Source organism: Drosophila ficusphila, unplaced genomic scaffold (genome assembly GCF_018152265.1).
Source record: "Drosophila ficusphila isolate 14025-0441.05 unplaced genomic scaffold, ASM1815226v1 contig_636, whole genome shotgun sequence".
Taxonomy (NCBI): Eukaryota; Metazoa; Arthropoda; class Insecta; order Diptera; family Drosophilidae; genus Drosophila; species Drosophila ficusphila.
In genome coordinates this window covers 1021942-1038302 of record NW_025064569.1, presented here as the reverse complement: position 1 = coordinate 1038302, position 16361 = coordinate 1021942, and the positions used below count along the sequence as shown (strand labels likewise).

Below are 16361 nucleotides of genomic sequence, written 5' to 3'. Positions count from 1 at the left end.
GAAGCCATATATTGGCGGATTGGGAGTGGGTACCGTTACTGATCTGAAATTGGTTGTGGATCGATGGGTGACTAACTTTAGTAACGAACGTTAAGTGTAGAAATTAGAGCTGGGGTTATCTTTCTATAGAGTACTCTAGTAGTCATTGTAATGATTACTGTCTGTGCTTCTTAAATATGTTCTCCTAATGTTGTTGTTTTAAATGGATAAAGGCGACGTAGCTATCAGACTCCTAAAATAGGTTGCCTTTTCCCACCGTAACATTTATAGGTATTAAACCTCCCAATATTTATAATGAATATTAAACTTGTTCCTCTTTGTTCATTAATAATAAATAATGTCAATGAGATAAACCGTTTTCAAACTTTATTCAGTTTTGTTTTAATTTTTTGAATTTATCTTCCGCTCCACTTTCAAGCTTCCATTTTTTCAATCTCTGCAAAAGTCTTTCTATTTTAAGCATCGTCCAGCTCAAGATTTCCACTGCCTTTCACTTTCGTTCCAGCATCGCCCTCAAAGTCTCAGTTCAGCGAGCAAAACTTTTGTTTTATTTTAATTTTTGTGTAGCCCAGAACCAAAAATCGCAAGTAAATGTCTTTTACAAGTTGAATTTAAGCTGAAAACTTTTCTAATTAAAATTAAACAGAAACTTCGCCTCGAGTGAAGTTTTGATTATTATTTGGATTTGTTTTTCATATACCTACTTATTCACTTCATTCTCTTATATTTCCTCAGTTCCTCAGTTAATTCTGTCATTGAGGTCATGCATCGATTGGAGTAAACGGCATCGCTGAAAGTTTTAGCAAGAAAGTTCCTTGAAAACTTTAGCAAGTCAGTTGACGAGGAGCCGTGAAGGTCAGGAGGCGGCTAAGAGCATCTCAAAAAGTTTAAAACTGCAATGCAAATTGGGTGAAGTAGGAAATTGGTCAAAACGAAAGTAAAACGTTTGCGAAAATCACCAAAAGACAAATGGATCTCTTTAGTACAAATGCAAATTTACCAACGTAGTAAGGCTATACCATATTTCTTTTGGTTTTTATATATATAAAATATTTTTCACTAACTAACTTTTTATTATTACATACCATTTTATCAAAATGTGTAATAATTCCAGAAAAAGGCCAAGCAGATATTTTGGTTCTGAGCTTTATCCCATTAATTAGCCACGTTAATTTCCATTTAATTAAATAAAATTATGACATTTGCCCTCATTAACTTGTTTACATCCGTTTTGGCTTTAAACACTTTGCTTGCCCCTCGCCATGATATTATACTACTTCCTCAGTGGCCTCCATGGATAAAATACCATTTTCAGAGTCAGAGGGACTTTTGCGCCTACAATTTGCATAATTTATTAACGAGAGTTTGAGCGTTTACTTCCGCTCAGTAAACTGAGTCTGACAAGAGGGAGTGAGAGATCTCATGCATAATTAAACACGTAATTAACCATTATTCTCGGCGTCTGATTTCAGTCGGCTACTTGTGAGCCCCTGGTCCGATTTGTAATGAGTTTTCAAAGAACTCTACGGGAAAAGTTTTCCCCGCTGTTCTCGGCAATCAAACAAGCCGCACGCATTTTGATTTGTGCGAGTATCCAAACCGTAACACAGACTGAGAAATTACAGTTGCTAATGAACATTAATTAATTAGCAGGGTCTGGAGTGCGCTTGGGAACATGTTCTCCGGCAGGTGAACGTGAAACAGAAGGCTTCCTGCCCTTGGTCAATTATGCCAGCTCAACTTATATCCCGAAGCCCACCCTATCATCCCTGCTGTCAGGGGTGAAAAGCTTTAAGTCCAATTCCTTGGGATTGGCAAAGTAATATATAATTGCAGGTGAAAACATTTTAATTGAACAACAAAAGAAAAACTAATATCAAGAAGTGAAGAGATGATTTTCTCTTCAATCAGCTGTTTTAAAATGCGATATATCAGTTCAATTAGTTAAATATTTGCGTTTTGCAATTGGGTTCATAGCATACGCGATTTAAGCGTCTATTTATGTGGCCACCACTCACCAAATAATGGCCGACGAATGTCTGTATAATGCCAATAAATGAAATGAGTTAACGTGTTTGAAATAACTAAGTGAAAATGAACACTTGAAGCTTAGCTTGGTTGCAGACATTTATCAACTGCGCGCCTAATTAAGTTTCAATTTAACCTTTATATTCACTCTGTACTAAATCCAAAATATTTTTTTATTTAAGCATAAACCCTGCGCACTTCGTGATTTTCCAGTTGCTGCTGTTTTCAGCACCTTTGCGGATTCCCCATGGTGCACATCAAAGAAAACTTCATAGCGTTGGCAACAACGCGGGGGTCCTTTTCAGCCCCTTTTTCCCTTTAGTAAAACGTGGCTCATAATTTCTACAATTAGTAGACGGCAAGCTCACTCACTGTCAATGGCAGACTAAGGTATTCTAAAGCAATTTAAGTTTATGTTTTTCGTTTAGTAGCAATGTGATTTTAAAATAAGAGTCCTATTCACCTGTTGTTTTTTGCATGTGTGAACTTTAAGCAAACTTTATTTTTTAGCCAAAATTAGAGGCTGAAATTTTTTTTGCAGTTTCTAGGTTCTCAATGTTTTTAAAGTAATGATTATTGGCAATACACCTCCAATTCAACACCTGAAGCATTAGTGGTAAGGTACATTTTTTATTATTTTTTTTTTAATATTTTGTTTTAAGTATAAAAAGAAAAAAATCGTCATCTTAAACTCATGAAATAAACACAAGATTTTTTTGTCCAGGACTTTTTGCCGAGTTGCATAAAAGTATGCTGAATGCAATTGTTAACCGAAGTTATGTGGTTCTGCAATTGTATTGAAGTTTGTTACTCAGCTCAGCACGAAAAGTTCTTTGCAATCTACAATACAGTGTTTATAAATCTAATTATGTAAATGTGCAACTGGTTGTTGCGATAGCCAAAGGCGTATGTTTGCTGTTGTTTTTTTTCCCGTTGAAGTGGGATCCACTGATCGATCGTTGGCCGAAATCTCGGTTAGCACGATCACCTTACCGAGTATCCACTTCCAAACTCATTAATAGTCATATTAATAAAGAATCCTCTTAATCATTGTTTACGTAAATCAAAAACTGAATCTGTAAGCGTATGCATGGTAGAGATCGTCAAAGTTTATGATACTTTTCAACGAAGTGTCAGCAGCAATACCTTCCAATAGACAGACTGGTTGTAGAAGTTGCTCAGTCATTAGGGGAGTAGTATTTGGAAGTTTAAGTTCGTCAACCTCCGTTAGATTATAAAACAAAATCCCGAAACGGGAAAGAACAACTGACTAACGGCAACAATAAACTTAATCTTGTACAGCATCTTCCAGTAATAAAGTTTGAACACTAATGAGAAGATTGGGACTATCGAGTGGCATCTTAGAAATCAATTCCTAAATTCTAGCATTCTTCTCAAGCACTGTCGAAACGGCTAAAACAGCTATCTTGGCCATCTCATAGCCATCCTCATAACAGAATCTAATAACTGTTTAGCACTTGGTTGCTGATTAGCACTTGAGGAACTGAAACTAGCGCGCTGACTAGTCGGAAAGGAATCGAGGGTCATAAGCGCATAATCATCGGTAATTGTGAGATTTCGTGCTGCACTCTTGATAATACAGTTGCAGCAGATTCATACTCTTCCCGACGCCAAGGATTGGCTAACATCTCCAGGAGACAATTGAGCATGATCTATCCCTTCAGTAAATAAGGGTTTCTTAGAATGGTCCAAGGGCACGCTTTAATAGAGGCATTGTTACTAATCACGAAAGTAAAAACATCATGAGTCTTGGCGTTATCATAAATTTGGGTCACAATAGAAAATTGAGTCTCAGCATTCCGAACTTTTCCATCATCGCTACGATAAGTGGTGACCTCATGCTCGTGTTTTCTGTTCGAAAATGTAAAGAAACGACGAAATGCACGTGGAACCGACATTTCCTAATGGTAGACTGAAAGGTAGAAAACTGCTTTAGGAAGATGGTTAAACCAGGACGATAGTAGAAGTGGGGTAAACTTTGACTCAGAATCTATTGAAATGAGCTTGGTTATTAAGACTGAACTATTTGGCCATAAAGGTTATATTCTCTTTCATAAATTCTAACTTTATTTTGAATTACCTTTACAAGGGTGGTACAGATCGTTTTGGCAAACCTTCCAGGAGTCATAGACCACTTGGGACTTAAATTTGAGTATTATACATCCAGTTTCCTGAATTCAATGTGTTTGCTGCCACGAGTACGGGATTCAGGGCATTAGCACAGCGGTTGGTGTCCTTCTATGTTTTGAGCTGTGGGGTTGGATCAATGTGCGAACCTATCTACTTTTTGTAGTTTGGCAAGTTAGTTTCGTGTTTTGAACGCCTTTGGAGGTTAATAACAAGTGATTTTATGATGCAACCCAAAGCGATTGAGCATTTATTATAATATCGGAAATTTTCAGGGTTCAGCTAGCCAGTATGCAAGATAGTCCAGTTTGTTGCTTAGTAGCAACCTAAAACCAGTCAAAGCAGTTAACCAAATCTTGGCACGTCCACGAGAAGAAAGATCGACTTGAACCTAGCAAGAATTGAGACACAAGTAGCTGGCAAGGTCATACCACGTTTGGACGACTCTTTCTTTGCGGCGTCGTGTCCTTTGCCAGGACACCCTGAACTTAGAGGGAGCTGGTCAGGTTTCGAAAGGCGGATTGCGTTGAGAACTCTGCAGCGTCAAAGAGCAAGGACTGCGCCAGAGAGGCCAGGGTGGAACGTTCGTCTGAACCTGGCACTTGCCTCAGAACTCAGCTGACGGGCTTCCGGCGCACGCTTGGACCGTCGGCGAGACTTTGGCAGGTAACCGGGTGGACCGGCCGGGACAGAGCAAGGGACAGGAGGCTGCGGCTGCGAGAGGCGTACTCCTTGAGGGCACAGCACCTGTTCACCCTAGTCTGGGAACGGTGACGCTTCCCTAGGCCCTGAAGCCCAACTCCCCGTTCACTCGAAATAAACGGGCCACTCCCAAGACGCCGAAGGACCGACCTGCGACACAGAGAGCAGTCCATCGTGCTGACAAGTAGAAGAACGATGAAATTTTAAAAGTTTGTGGGACGAACACAGAAGAAGGACTGCACTAGCCTTTTCACATTGTTATAGCAAAAATACAAAAACATTTCGATACAAGAGTTGCCTTATTTTGGAAGTCAGTAAACACGATCGCCAGTGTGTATGCCTTGGATAGTAGTCTCCTCTTGCTATGGAGATATCCTCCCACAGAATTGTAGGCGCCCATTAACCCGTCAGGTTATATAACTATTTTAGCGACGTAGCTTGTCAATAATTTTATGCAAACTTTGGAGGAAAGTGTCGTTTATTGAGCTCCCTTAAAAGAACTTCGGTTGTGGAACCGCCATTGAATAGTCTAACCTATACATTTTGTGTATTTCAGGAGTGGGTAGATATTGCACGTTGAATCCGACTCATTAGCTATATAGGCTTGGCAGCTTCTGTAGATTGCGGTATGATGTTCTATGCAGTTTGTAGACCGGGACCATTTTGTTTTTCTTCATGGCTCTTTTCCATTGTTTTACGTCTAACATGGATTGACGGAATCAGATAGTTCACTCTAGCGCTCGGAGGAATGTTAGAAGTCTTAATAAAGCGGAGTTAAGGTGGTCGGTTGACCAGACGTTGTTGAGTATCGCACAGTGATACGCGGTACTCAGATAAAGATATAAACGCGATGATGAACTGCTCGTAGAGGTCGAATTAATAAGCGGAGTTATGGTAGTTTGATTTACATTTCTCTTCCATAAGTACTCTCTACTCCAAGCAGAGACTGCGTGACGTTTAAAACAAGAACAAGAAGGAAGCAGGAAGAATAGGACAATGTCATTGGCTTTCTCCTAGTGAAAGGTGATTTTTCCGCCACTGGATTGAGTGTCGTGCCTACCAGGCATGGACCAGGAAGGTACTGTAAGGTTGGAAGGAGCGATCGAAGAGAATGACCATCTTGTGCAGCGCAGTAGTAACTGTTAAGTCGAACTGCACCTGCTTAAGCAAGGTGAAACTCACGAAGTTCTCGAACACAACTTTTGGGTTGTTTGCCAAATACAGAATGGAATCCACTAAGATGAGGTGTTCGGAAAACTCAATTTTTATTAGGAGAATATTTTTTTACACTTCAATAATACATAATTTCAAGGGGATGTTCCGTCCTTCATAAATGTTTTACGCTTCTCTATTTGAACACGTTATAGACACGCGTCTCCATCGGTTCAGTTGTCTGGGACAAGAAGAACAGTATTTACGGGTTTTCCTGAGAGGCAATCCAATTATCAAGTCCAGAATCCAGATATTTTTAGCGGATACTGTGATCGGATATTTTATTTAATTTCGTCATTGATTAAGTGATTGAGGCTGGGACGACTATTTCAAACCAAAACCGTTCCGTTTGTGAGCGTGACGTTAAAAAATTAACGTTAAATTAAAACAAAAATATTTTAGCTTACATGCAACTGATAGTTTGCTCTATATAAAGCCTAACAGGAGTTAGTACTTTACAAGCAGCGCTTCGCACATTTTCTTGAGGCAGGATATATTTAAAATTATTGGCATCTCAGGCATTGGCATAAATTAAGCCTTTGTTGCATTTGCCAAGTTTCTTCTCGGTCACCGCTATGTTCCTCTCGGGCGCTTCCTTCTCTTCAGGGGTTGTGGCTATAATTGCGTAGTCCTTAATTTATTTCCAATGTTGAAGAAGAATTATTTGTCCACTACTTTTCCTCATGTTGATTATTTTTTTGCTATTGTAAGGAGGCGGGGTCCACCGTGTCAAGAGCTCCTTGTGACTCGGTGCATTCCTTTGCTCGATGGGAGACGATTGTTGCAGGGGGAAAATTCCCTCCCACACTCATAAGGTTTTCTTCCAATTCTCAAATTCCCGCGTAATTGCAGAGGGCTTTCCCATGTTTCCCACACTTTTGAAACTACCTACCCGGTCTACGTTTCCGATTACTGTCACGCTCGCCATTTAATTAAATTAAATAAAGTTGGTCTTTTTTTCATGTAATCGAATATATGTATTTATTAGATGACAGGCAAATCTTATCCTGCTCGGATATTGTACTTCAAAATATAGTCTCGGATTGTTCCGGCACGAAGTTCTTCACCCTTGTTGGACTTCATTATTTCAAACTTTGCAATGTCCTCTTCTGTGAATTTAAAATTATTGTCTGCAAGGTCAGTGCCGGATTAAGCTAGCGCGGGGCCTGTAGCAAATTCTGTCAAGGGGCCCTTGCTTTGCTTTAGGTTCTCAAGTTTAGGGTATTAAATAAAACAAAATTGTTACAAATAAACTTTTCTGGATTTAATATGGGCAAATTTAGAGATAACACTTTCAATATCGACTTCTTTAAGCAAATCATGCTCTATATTCAACAAAGTGAGATGATTAAGACGTTCTTGGCCCATCGTGTTCCTTAATTCATTTTTAATACGTTTTAATGTTGAAAAAGAACGTTCGCCACTGCAGATAGTGATCATGAGAGACAAGTAAATGCGCAAGGCAATTTCTAAGTTTGGGAAACACGATTCTAAAGAATTATTTAATAAAAGTTTATAAAATTGCTGTTCCAGAGGCTCCTGTTTCGTGCTGTCAATAACAGTAGCCACATCTGTTTTCAGCAGCTCTGCGAACTGCACTAATTCGCCACCTAGGCTGTTCTCCAAATCATCTTCGTAAGCACTGACCATACTTAAGTCATGCAAATTATTTTTAGGCTCCTATCTAAATTTTTTTTTTTACGATCAGATAGGTAGGAGTTGGAGCGCGGCCGCGCGGGGCCCCCCCAATGCGCGGGGCCCGTAGCATTTGCTACTCCTGCTATATGGCTAATCCGGCACTGTGCAAGGTATGCGAACCATGCCTTAGGATTTAAGTGAGACTGAGCCAGCGTGTAAAGCACCATTGAGTTAGTGGGCCTCGGTAATAATAAAACATGTCTAGAAAAAGTGTGCCAGTCCCAAGCGAGGCGGGTAAGGTACGTTCGCACTAGATGATGAAAGAATTTAATGCAAAACGAGTTTGGGCATCATCTGCTTAAACGTATAACGAATTAAATAAGTTATTCATTCTTAAGCTGATACACTCTATATTCTAACTAAGAACACGGAAGTTTAAAATTTGTGCAAGTGATATAGCTGAAAACGATAAATATTGTTAGATTTCATAACAACAAGGACGGTTATTGGGTGATTATTGTCGGTATTTCAAAAGTGTTATTTTTTCTTCTGTAAGTCTGCCGTAAGAAAATTTACTGCCCGATTATCAAATATGGTTTTTGCTTGTGCTTCTTATTGGAATATAATAAACATAAAAATTAAACTGATTAGCTTGAGCATGGTTTGCAAACCGACCGCGCATGACAGGAAATGGTAACCAAGCAACTAGTGCATAATTTCACCATACCAAAAATTAAAGAGATGAGGGTACTTCTTAATTTATACATATCCCATCTCTAAAAGGTTCATCTTTATATCTTATAAACCAACTAATAAGCTATCTCTGCTAGTAGGGGTTTTCTTAGCGCCGTCCAGCTATTTGGTTCTGTATTATTCTTCGATTTAAACTTAAGGATTCGTTTTGTGAAGATTTCTGTGGAGCTCTCTCTAATAACAAAGAGAATAGCATTAATGTTGTCGTTTCCAAAACAAGTTTCTGTACTGGGATATACAATTTTTTTTCTTTAGACTGTTATTAGTGTACCCGCCGAACCGACCGTGGGGCGCAGCAGTGCTCGTACGCCAAGATTCGCGATGTAAAAGAACGAATAAAATTGAAAAACGATTCAAAAATGACAAGGGAAAAATTTTAAGACCTTGTTATGTGCTAAGAATGTTAGTTTTAACTGATTTTTTGATACTATAGAAAACAGTGTATTATAGTCATAATAAACTATTCTGAAAAGCGCATGCAGGCTATATATAATTAGATCTTAATTAATTAATTTGCTTAATTTGCTTTCTGCAGATAAATTTGTTCCGTATTAAGGTTCATCTCTCTAGATAATAATAATAATAATAATTCTGAATCACAAAGTAATTGACGAATAGAATTGACTTAAACTCTGGGTTGTTCAATCTTTAGTATCAAATCAAAAAAGTGCCCATATAAAGGGCTTCTTTCTAATGTCTTCTGTCTAGTACATACATGCTTGCGAAACCGATGGATCAGCGTTTTACCCGGATGCGAAGTTTTGTTTATTATTATAGAATAAAATTCTGCGGTCTGTTGGTCGAGTTGATTCCAGCTTTGCTGAAATACGCTGGATTCCAGCAAATGTGGTCAAACACAGTTGCTTATTGGTGAAATGTCCGAGGGGGTTTCGGTGGGTGTTTTGGTGGAACGTGGGTGGTAAATCACGCGCTAAGAGGCGGTATACAACATTTTTATTGTAGGTTGCAAGTGAGAGCAAGATTCGGATTGTATGTTTAAATGAATATGCATATACACATGAAAATCAGATACCGGATTTAGTTGAAGCCGATGGGTAACGTTGTATTAGGAGATAAGCGAAGGCACACGATCCCGAAGTAACATAAGGTTGCTCGGTTTAATAACTGATTTACAAGAAAGCTTAGAAGTACCAAAGTAGAGTGGGTGTAAAATCGAACACATCTTAAAACCCTTTTAAATGTTTATTTTAAAAATTTGTTTCCCAATTAGCTGCAGATATCAAACAAAATACTTAAAAAAACAACGAATATCATGATTAAATTTAAAAATTTTAAAAACATATGTAGATAAATTTTAACTGTTCATTTGAGCTTACGGGATTTAGTATGGTATGTTGAGTATGCACAAGGGTAAGCTCAGACTTATGTTTGGTTCTATATTCGAAAACGTCATAGTTAATAATACTATGTTCAGCTGTTATTGTAAATATTTGGTATCGGCGTTGATAAGAGTGGTATTATTGGTATTATAGTATCATTTAGGTGAGATGTCTTTCTATGTTAGAACTTTTAAAAAAATGTCACCATTCTGTAAGATATCAATCTGCTTTTTTCATCGAAAATTATAAGTACTTGGTCTGAATTAAATATTGTCATAGTTTTTACTATATATTAAATGACTTTCGACTTTCGTATTTAAAACATAAAGCTGAGTTTCCATAATCCCCCGCCAAGAAGTGAGTCTGGTTTTAAGGGCGAACAACGAAAGCTGAGCAATACCACCTGCGCTAAAGGTGATACTGGAATATAGGCCCATAAATTCGCTACAATTTATAATTTCACACCTCCATCAGCGACCATAACGAGGCTTCAGGAGGAGGACGGCTTCGCGGCAAAGAGGGAAGTAGGCCAACTATTTGCCAATGTGCATGGTTCGGCTTGTCAGTGGCAGAAATGACAAATGTTCGTTAGACAGGCAGACCGGGAAAGCCTGCAAAAGACCCCCGACAGGACTTCCTCTGCCGGCGTGATAGTTCTGTGCCGTGAGGAAGGGGGAGGGGGTGTCCTAATGAAAAACCACCGTTACAAGGAGCTTTGCATGTTTGCCTAGTGTTAATCATAAATGGCCAAAATGGGTGGGGGAAAGGAACGGCGAAAATGCCTAATATCTTATGCTAAAGTTCCTTTGTCGGAGGGCTGCTAGTATCAAATGTTTTTCGACGCCTCCCCGGAATTTCTGCTGACATCCTCCAAAGATTTTACAGAAAAAAGTGGATGCAGCAGCCGAAGAATTCCGAGGCTGGCCAATTTAAAAGCACCGAGATACTAATATTTCAGCCTTCGCACAACGCAGTAGAAATAAATTGCGCCAGCTATTTAGGCGTTCGAGCGGCAGTTTGGCTAATGGCAAGCTTGTGAGCGCTTGATTTATGGCCAGGATGATGACAAAGCGGCATGCAACCAAAGAGTGTGCGAAAAAGAATTTCATTAAATTCCTTCGGGTCGGGCAAGCACTAATGGTGAGTTAAAAGTGAGCGACACATAGTTTAATTCAAATCGATGTTGACTGCAAGGCGAATCTGAACTAAAAAATTCCCTTACAACATTGGAAAAGATACATGAACGGTCGTTATATAGGTTAATGTTTTGTTTCGGTTTTTAAGGTAAAATAATCATTATAAGTTCGGGAAAAAACAGCATAAAATAAGGGGAAAATATGGTTACTGAATTGTATTGACAATACAATCGTCATAATTAATCAAAATAGTTAAATAGAATAATAATAATAATATATTAAAATTCATAACTCTTTTAATATAAATATTAAAGTAAATCGAAAATCTACGCAAATTCTTTAGAATTTATTTCTTAGAAAGGTAAAGGTTAGAAAGAAATACCTTGTACCCTTAAGAATATTAGAAGTGCATATAGCTTCTTCGATGTTGACTGCAAACCTTTGACGACTTCGTAGGGAATTAAAAGTTTGAAAGCAACATTAGAGATCTAACTCTCCTTACATTCAAGAACATCCCCAATATTCTGGCCTAATTTAAGACAAAGAAAGCCAAATTAAATACAAAAGTCAATTTCTACTTTCTGGCACTTAATCAAATTGTGGGCCGTGCCCTTTGCTTCTGGTGGCTTTTTTACGTTTTATAATACCATTAGTCGAGCAGGGTTTTAGTTTCACTTGGCGTCATTTTTCATTTTCCCTCACTCTCGGTTTTCCTCTGCGGCAAACGGAAGACGCTCTAGAGATAAGCGGTCTGGTTTCCTTGTGGCCACGTTTGTGGCGCAGCGGAGAATACTCAAGGAGGCATTCTGAGAACCGTTTCCCGGAACTCTTAACTACTCAATAAAGCACCAACTGCAGCGGATGGAGGAGCGTTCTCTGGACTCGCAGAACGAGTTAATTGGCAAATGGACAGGAAATAATTTAGTGTGATGGCCGGCTGTGATTAAGACAGAAAGAAATTTCTGTTGACGACTTTTCAGCACACATCAAAAGCAACAGAAACCAAATTAAATATTCAACCTGACCCAAATACCATGCGTTTCCAACCGAAATGCACAGAGCTAATCAGGTCAAATTATTTTTCCATTTTGCGTTGAGCACTTTCAGTTTTAAATCGTGTTTAAAGTTGGAGTGGCCACACAAAAGCTAAGCTTGTATCAAAATTCGCCGCTACATAATAATTCGAGCTGGTTCGTTACAGTTTATAACTAATAATTTATTATTTTATGCATGACTGGCAAAGTAAACAGACATTTTTATTTCGCCTGCCCTTTTTGTTATCTCCACCTTTGTTGTTTTGGGGGCGCCCAAGTTTGGAAGGAAAGTTTGCAGCAGAAAAGGCGAGAAACTGAGCAGAAAAGTTAATATTAACGAAAGGCGACGCATTTGGACTTAATATTTTTCCTCCTTTTGCCTTTCCACACGCGGGCGGCCCTTTTGACGCCGAACACGTAGACAGCTTTTCCACTTTTTCACATTTCCTCTTCTGCTTTGTCCGGAAAATCTTGTTAGGGGTACTTTCTGCTTTATTTGCATTATGCCCCCGCATTCTAAAATCGTTTATCTCTTAAGTATATTTTGTTGTGTAAATTTTCGGAGCTACTTGCTTCGCATACAAAGAGGACAATTCCGAAACAGGACAAAAGTACGCAAACAATTAGTTGTCAGCTGCAATTTAAATGTCTTTGTTGTGGATTCAATACGAGAAATCATGTTTGCTCGCAATTCTGCCGCCGGTATCGTTCAGGGCAAACAACATATTATTACACTTACTCTTTAAGTATTAAGCTTGAATATTAAACAAAAGTGTCTGATTTAAAAACTTCGTTATTAGTTAAACAAATAGGTGGTGAACTTTCATACTTTTCAAAGGTTTGGCAGATAGATAGATAGCTTTGTTAAAATTCAGTAATCCTTCGTTAAGTCTTATATATTTTCAAATATATTGTAAGAATATCCTATAACCTTTTCAATGACATCCAATTTGTTTTTATGGATTTTAGCAGGGTAGTCATTTTTCCAAACATATAAGCTGACTCATTAAAAAAACGTCCGTCAGATGATGAGAACTAATGAGAAATGCAAGTGATGAAATAATGGGAAAAGTATATTAAGCTGCAAAGAAAGCCCTGGGGTGAAAAAAGGCATTAAGACAAAAAGTACAAAGTTGAGGATATTTTCGCTCGTAAACAAAGTGCAGCTCAAGGATATGTGGACTCTCTTGAAACTTCTGCGCTCCGTCTGCGTGAAGATTTAATTATTCATCCGCCCTGTCTGCCCACAAAGTGCAGCCAAGACAGACGGAAAAGCGGCGGCGACGAAGACGAACGCCACAGGGAAAGTTTTCCACAGACCTGGTATGGAACTATGTTGTTGCAAACACAACATGGGGGCGTGACCAAAGTAGGCTGCCAGTGAAATGCATAAAAGTTGGATAAAGTAAGATTGGAAAGTGCAAGCACAACGAATATGAAATTTCAAGTTGTAATCAAATTAACTTTTGTTTTGGCATTGCCAAGTAAAAAGTGTCAACAGATAATTGAAAATCCAAAATTTGCTTGGTCGCAGTTTAAATTTTATTATAAAAGAGAAGAATACGTCTTGAAATGTTACACATCTTTTCCATTCAAAGTGTAAATTATGTGATTTATAGGTTTTATATTTAAGGTTATAATTTTATATGGCTAAATTATTGGTACCACTCGAACCCGTCACATTAAATGTCTTTAAAACTGAATTTCTAAGTATTTGTTTTTGTAAAAAAAATAATCTGAATTAATAAAAACGTTTTTCATTTACAACTTTTGCAAAATTATTCTTTTACAAACTTAAATATAACAAATACAATAAAGGCTTTTTCGGCTTAATTATAAAGCCTTCAAAATGTTATAGTGGTTTTGCTCATTGCCTTTTGGATCCAGGATTATCCTTGTCGGCGAGTTAAGAAAATGTCTGGGTAATTAATGAGAACCTGGGTAATATAATGCGTAATATTAGACTGATAAAACTGTGGGTTTCTCTCAGCAAAGGTTTAAACTGATAGCACCAATCGACGCCGAAGTCGAACCGTCGGTTATCAGCACGTTCGTCAAGCAGAGCGTTTCCCGTTCCCAGTTGTCTACTTTACGGGAATATGCACGAGAATATACAGAACCCCAACACGCTCCACTCGTTGCTGCATTTTTATGTCCTTCACACATCATTCAGCAACAAATTGCTGCAGGCGAGGAATGCTCACATTGCTGAAGCTGCTTGAAATCTATTTGAAAGACAAAAAGTACAAAAAGCGGGGGAAAAAGAAACAGCAGAGTGGAGGAGGTGTGGAATGTCAACAGCAGCAAAAAGTGTCTCGAGACCATGGATTCGTGACCAGGCTGCGTGTCCATTGGAGTCAGCACGTGCCACCAGTTTTATTATCATGAGCTGCAAGCCCCGGCAACTTTTTATTATCCTTTTGCTGCTTGCACGGGAACTTTAACACTTTCTGCCCACGACTTCAACGAGGATATCCCGACCAGCTGAACTTGTGCCGTAAATATGACCTAATGGAGTTTAAAGTGCAGGCCCGGGCCGTCCAACATTTTCGGTTTTAACGATGTGACCCACAGCCAGTTCTTCGTCTACATTATCGTAAAAATCAACTTTCAATATCTTGATTTTACTTTCTGGCGCAGTAAGACTATAACGGGCAAATAACATGTTGAGTGCAAGCGATGCAGTTTCAGTTAGTTAAGATTTAAAAAAAACTAATATAAAACTAAGCCAATAAGTTATAAGAGTAAAGATCAGGCTCACATTTTATCTATTAGGCATTCATAATCCGATGAACAGAGAAAATAATTTGAACTCCAGATTTCCGTTTGAATATCGTAGAGCAACTTTCCTTAAAATCAGAATGATTAGGTTTTTTTTCATGTTGTCTAATAACAATATTCTGACAATATACCTAAAAAGTGTTTATTGAAAATTGATAAATTTTAGTAATGTCAAAAAATTTTTGATAAAGAGTCCAGAATGTACCGGACATTAAATCAGTCCCAAGCTTTATCTTTGTTTATTTGTTTAATACTAAGCTTTAAAAATCATTAATTCAGCCATTGGAAACAACTCCGTTCCATTAGCTTTGCAAAAATGTAATACAAATTACAAAGAAAAAAAAACAAGCAATCAAGGACACCTCATTGCATCTAAACTGCTCAAGCAGCCCACATAAAATGCTAGAAAAGCCTTGGCCATTAAGCCCCATCAAACAGTCAAACAAAAAAGAAGCATAAGTTATGAACTTATAGAAGTTATAAGTGATACTTTATTACCTTGAGAACATTATAAATTAACAATATAAAATATGTATCCAAAATCTCTGATCTGATTTACCTCTGATCTTATAAAAAGATTAAGCTACTTAAGCTACTAAGCGCACGATTCCAATAAAGCGAATTAAAAGGCTCATCGTAAACTGCATTCTAACCGAAAATGTTTGTGGGCTGTTTTATTCTAGCTTTCTATATAATGGGAGAGTCAAGTATCTGAATCGCAAACAGCCTTTATTTAAGAACATTCAGTTTTGTATTGGCAAACCAGAATAAGTTGCACAACAAAATTCAATTACTAAATGCAAATCCAAGTCGATGTGTACCGGTCTCCCGCTTTTCGCTCCTCCTAATTTCAACAACCCTTCAAATCTGTGTCAAAGTGGCGGAGCCAAAAGGCTTTCGCCATTTGTTCAGCATACTTTGTTTCCCATTTTTATCGTATCGAGCCAAGAGTTGGGCGTGTTGTCATATTATTTATTTGTTTATACATATACATCTTAAAATTATTGAAAAGAGTTCAAGGGACTTTGTGTGTGAAAAGTGTATGCAAAAACTTGGCACAGTTTGGCGGAAATCTGTTCTTTGGCATGCTTTTCTCTTCTTTGCTTCTTGGGAACAGGAAAAAAACAATTGAGTGCTCTAAGTTGGCAACGGAAAAACACACATCAAAATACTTTCCTACAATAAATTATTTATTTAATTTTTACTTTAATTGCTCTTCACTGCATGGTAAAATATAATTCTTTTCATAAAACAATTTGAATGAATGAAATACGTTTTTTGTTAAGCCGCAGAAGACCCACAAAAACCAAAATTCCAGTAGAAGACAAAAAATTCTTCTCAGATTCCATGTAGATTTCAGCAAAAATTAATTTCAAGTGAAAAAAAATTGAACTATAAATTCCAGAGCAAAATAATAAATTCTATAAAAATGGCAATATATAAATTGGTCATAATTAACAGTAGTCTTTTTTGTGTTTTTTGGCTCTCTATTATAATTTTGCAAGGTAATAAAAAATGGGTAATTGAGATAAAACGAGCTATTTAAGTCAACCTTTTAACTTCTTTAAGCTTTATATGACTTTAAACTT

General features: G+C 37.8%; 1 protein-coding gene across 3 annotated transcripts in view; it reads left to right on the top strand.

Annotated features, from left to right (window-relative positions):
• The window catches only part of LOC108093448 (cyclin-dependent kinase-like 1), a 50396-nt gene that overhangs the window by 13954 nt on the left and 20081 nt on the right, over window positions 1-16361 (top strand). The window lies entirely within an intron of this gene.